This window comes from Bos indicus, chromosome 6 (genome assembly GCF_029378745.1).
Source record: "Bos indicus isolate NIAB-ARS_2022 breed Sahiwal x Tharparkar chromosome 6, NIAB-ARS_B.indTharparkar_mat_pri_1.0, whole genome shotgun sequence".
Taxonomy (NCBI): domain Eukaryota; kingdom Metazoa; phylum Chordata; class Mammalia; order Artiodactyla; family Bovidae; genus Bos; species Bos indicus.
Window position 1 is genome coordinate 88,972,711 of NC_091765.1, and position 5,423 is coordinate 88,978,133.

At 32.6% G+C, this 5,423-nt stretch overlaps 1 protein-coding gene across 12 annotated transcripts in view; it reads right to left on the bottom strand.

Moving 5' to 3' along the window:
* Positions 1 to 5,423, bottom strand: part of ANKRD17 (ankyrin repeat domain 17) — a 167,180-nt gene that overhangs the window by 124,742 nt on the left and 37,015 nt on the right. The gene's annotated exons all lie outside the window — the stretch shown is intronic.

Sequence of the window (5,423 nt, forward strand, 5' to 3'; positions counted from 1 at the left end):
ATATCTGTAGTTACACTATCTTTTGCAAGCTGTTTGAAACCTTCACTTGAAAGGTTTGAAACTACTCCACTAAAATATTAGTCTTCTTTAGAGGGATTACTAACGTTAAGTCTATCTTTTAGTCATCTTCTACTACTCTCGTATGCATTCTCTCAAAGTTGGTGTGTGAAAGCAATGTTGCAACTTCTGCCCCTCCATTCAAGACAGACTCAACTTTCAAATAAGAGTATTCATAAAGCATAATATAGCAGAGACGTGAATGTTTGTACACAGAGTATATAGAAGCAAGCATATGTGAGCGTGTTATATAAACATATGTATAACAACATACTGATATAACTGGCAACAGCAAAATCTTTACAAATAAATAGATGACAATGACATCTAGGGGACTTTCTAGACAGCCTGACATTCATAAATACGCATAACAATTAGATAAGCACACACACACACACACACACACAAAACTTAAAAGTACTTAAAGAAAAATATTTGCTTACTAAAAAAATCAGAATGCTAAAACTATCCAGAAAAACAAATGAAGTAAGATACAAGCATTCAAACATACATCTGTACACATCCTGAATTTAAGAATGTTTAAATACCAATGACAGACATTCTGTCTACTGAATTTTTACTTTGATGAAGCAAAGCTAGCTGGACTAATCTCACTGAATTTCAACTGCTTAGCATATTGAAGATGCTCAATAAATTCTGGAGTGAAATTATAAGACTCAATATAGCCAACATGTCTAATGTCTCCAAAACCTCTTAATGAATGGAAAATGTTACATTTATTAATTCAAATAACTTATATATTTAGCTAAACTTTTCTGTCTCTAGATCAAATTATATTTGTCCCAAGAATAACTCCCAGGGGCTTCCCAGGTGGCACAATTGTAAAGAATCTGCCTGCCAATATCAATCATTTTATATCAATCATCCTGGCGAAGACTAGACAAAGAGACAAGTGGAACGCTTTCCTGTTTTGCCTGGGTCCATTGGGGCACTGTTTTCTTGTATACAGCTGAGACTCTCTCTGGCTGTTTTTTGCTAATGATTAGAATACCAGGTGCCTCATGAAATGATGGAAAAGGCGATGACAACCCACTCCAGTATTCATGCCTGGAAAATCCCACGGACAGAGGAGCCTGGTAGGCTACAGTCCGTGGGGTCGCAAACAGTCGGACACGACTGAGCAACTTCACTTTCTTTCTTTCAAGATACTGCGGGTTCTATTCCTGGGTAAGGGAGATTCCCCTCAAGTAGAGAATGAGAACCCACTCCAGTATTCTTGCCTGGAAAATTCCATGAACAGAGAAGCCTGACGGGCTACAGTCTACGGGGTCGCACAATCGGACATGACTGAGTGGGTGCATGTGAACACACACACATACGAGTAACTCCAAATCTTCCTAGTGAAAAATGTCAAAAGCATTATACTAACTACATAGATATAGAATTTAGAAATTCATGGAAGACTTACTGATATAACATATGAAGAATATGTATTACATAAGCCAATGTATTTCATAGAATAAAAAGAAATATAGCAGGACACTGTCAAAAGAGTTTACTCTGAAGAGCTTTTATATCATTACTAAAAATAATTTTTAAATAAATAGCAAGTGGAATTCCCCTGTTTAGATGAAAATGCACTATTTACCACTAGCCCATAATGGTGACAAATCAAAAAGAAACAACAATGTCCCTGCGACTCTTTCAAAATTAAAACCCCTCCAATCTCAAGATAAATACAAATGCAAGAAATAGTTCCATAATAAACCTACTTAATATGTTTAATCGAATCCTTAATTTAATTAAACCCTAAAACGTTCAGCCAAATCCTCAACCCACTGAATATCTAAGGAACAACCACAGAGATATAAGGGCTTTTAGCTTACATATTACAACCTGTAAAATAAAGTACAGATGAAGCTAGACACTCTGGATCTAGCTGACAAAGGAACAAGACTGGGCAAGTTACTACTCTTAAAAATGTAAATATTTTTATTTTCAAAACACTGGTATTTTTAAGGCAAAAATGTATCAAATGCTATACCCTGAAGAAAGTATTTTGAACTTGATTAAAATTAAAAGAAATACTTATAAAAATTTTTCATTTCTAAAGCAATTCTTATAGAAAACTACTAAACATAGTTCAAAGAGAATAAAACTAGAATATATAGTAATCGAGTATCTGACCTCTCATATGTTTTGTTTTCATATTTAAAAAGCTTATATAATATCTCAGGTTTATATGCATAGCACCTGGACACACAAACTTGGAAACACCCCTCCCCCCCTCAAAAATAAAAGTTTGGAGAACTTTTTTTTCTTCTTGATCTTTCTAAGTACTAAGATCCATTATTATATACGACTCAGAGGAAGAACATCAAAGTTCTAAAATTATAATCATGTCTCAGCAAAAATAATATAAGCAAAAAAAAAAAGAGAAAGAGATATTTATGTAGGCTCCCTATCATCTGTAGGTGGCCATTTTCCTGAATATTAGTTAAGGTGGGCAAAAGGAACAGAAACACTTTGACTACTTCGGTTTGGAGGAAAAAAAATCACTGACCAGATTATCTAGATAATTTAAATAACTAAATTATTCTATTAAATCCATTACTATAGAGAGCTGAGAAGCAATGATATAAGTTGAAATCAATCTTTTTCTGTTGTACTATAAGTTTTAGAAACACAGTATTTTACTCAAGACTGATGATCACTTAAAAATGTACATTAAATAAATGTGGGTATATACAATAAACAATCACAATTTAAAAGGTAAACCACTGCATTACAAGAATTAATCTGCACTAAATCACTAACGATGTTGATTTTAAGCTTTCTTTTTATTAAGACTTAAATAAAAGTACCTTGTAAAATGTATGATTCAAAAGACCAAGTTATATTCAAAGACAGAAAAAAAAAAAAAGGAATTCAGTGTTTAATGTAAATAATCAGAAATCTACATAAAATTCCAGATGCTCAATAAATAAGTCATAATGATAAAAATTATGGAAAAAAATATGGTGATAAACTTCAAATGGCTTAATATTAGATACAATAATAAAATTATCACTGTGGTATATAGATGAACTTCATTATTCATTATTAGACATTTACACAATGAGTTAACTCATTAAAATTTTTTTCTAGGAAGCTCATTGTATAAAATATGCCATATGAGGTACTTTAGAAAATGGTACATTTAGCTTCAGAGTTAGGAAGTTTATTCTTTTTTAACTTTTACTATTAGCATTAGGTCATCAAGAGTACTTTTTAAAAAAATACTTATTTGGCTGTGCCAGGTCTTGGTTGCAGCATGCAGGATCTTTAGCTATGATATGCAAACTCTTAGTTGTGCCATGTGGGATCTAGTTCCCTGACCAGGTATCGAACCTGGGGCTCCCTGCATTAACAGTCTTAGCCACTGGACCATCAGGGACATCCCCATTATGAGTACTTCTAATTTTTGAAAAGAAGAATATTTCATTACTAGTTGGATATTTTTCACTTCTAGTCTGCCAATACTTGACAAATACTCATTTAAATAAAATAACATGAAACAAAGACAAAACTACTCACTTAGTATGGTTTAATGTGACAGGTATATAGGAATCAAATTAAGAGAGAGAGAATTAGGACAAATAATTAAAATTACAGACAGTAAATAACCTCTGCAACTAACTAGTAACTATGAACAAGTTAGGTAACGTAAAATCTTACCATGACATTAAACACTTTTAGTGCTTTAGTGGGAATAATGAAAAGTCAACTCTTAAGGAAGTATTAGAAAAATTTATACTTAAGACACAAAACTATGCCCAAGTAGGCTTTTCCCAGAAAATAAATAGACTTCTAAAATCTATTATATGCTGAAATTTAAAACGACCAAAGAAAATGTCAGATGAATTTACTGAAATCTATAAGGTACGCTTCTTTTAAAATTCAAAGCAAAAGTTTTAAAAAGCAAATAAAAATGTCCTCCTAGAACTTTATAAACAGACTTCTTTAATCTGAACTACTAATAGCCATGTGACCACTGCTAATTACAGAAGTTCCTCAATGAAAATATATATCACTATTTCTAAGTGGATAATTTACCATACCATTTCTAAGGAAACTCACTAACAGTATCAAAATTAAAAAAAGAAAAGAGGAAAAGAATGGAAATTAACCAGAGAATTCAACTCAGACAATAAAACTCTAAGGAGAGGGGGAAAGAGTACATTGGCAGGTGTCTGCAAGGAGCTAGATAACACAATAGAATCAGTTTTCATTCTGCAGAACAACCATGAGACTTGCTGCAATGTCAGCTCCAAGCACACACTGAGGGACTCCAGAAAATGCTCATTGATCATGCAGCACTTTATAATGCGCATAGGCTTTTTTCTCCTGTTAACCTCGCCTGGCTTCCCTTTGCAGTTTATTCTCCTAAGCCCTCTCCCCATAACAAATTCTTTTCCTGAGGACAGTAAAATATTTAATAAATTATCTTAAGAGTCTAAGTATTAGGAATATCACTCATCATCATTAAATCATCATAAAAATTAGCCAGTTTTTTTTTTTTAATGAGGAGGGAAAAACCCTACACCCCCCAAAATAAGAAAATTATTCAAATATTTATATCTATAAATAAAAATATGATGGTATACTACATCCAAGGCCAAAACCAATTATAGTTTCACTTTGACATGTATTTCCTTGCACTGATTTATACGCAAATAGGTTCTATAACACTGACACAAGGAGGAAAAAAGAGAAAATACAATTCAAATTTTCATGACTGAAAATACAGATTTTTGTGAGCTCTCAAGCACTGGTGCCTTAAATTTTACAGTCTTTTAATTTTTAATTGAATAATTTATTTTATAATAATTAAAGTCACATGAAAAACCTAGAACCAGATGTACCAGCTAAATTAGGCAAATAGATTGATATATATGCTTAATTTTACCCTAGAAACTAAAATAAGCAGCTGTTTTTAATAGTTAACTGCAAGCAAGAGTTGTGGGCTTAGATATGTAAATGAATTCTAAGACATATGATACTAAACCTACTCAAAGCTGCTTTGCAGACCCCACCTTCTAATGAGTTAATCTAAAGGTCACCACCAGCACAAGGCTTTTTATTAAGTCCAAAGCCCTTTCCTTCTTTCTTTTTTCCCCCTATCAAACATATATCTACAATTTACAAAACATTAAGTTTAAACAAATTAATTCTAGACTTATTTAGTAATCATGTGAACTAGATTGCCACATTCTCACACGGAATAAGGTCTGACCGTATCTTGCTTTTATGCTCTGCCTCTCTTTGCTCTCTCCTCTAATCTATTCATCTGTAAAATAATTCCGGCAGATAAGATTTCTTTGTTCAGATTTCAACTTTCATTTCATTTACAAACCTAGCCCTAC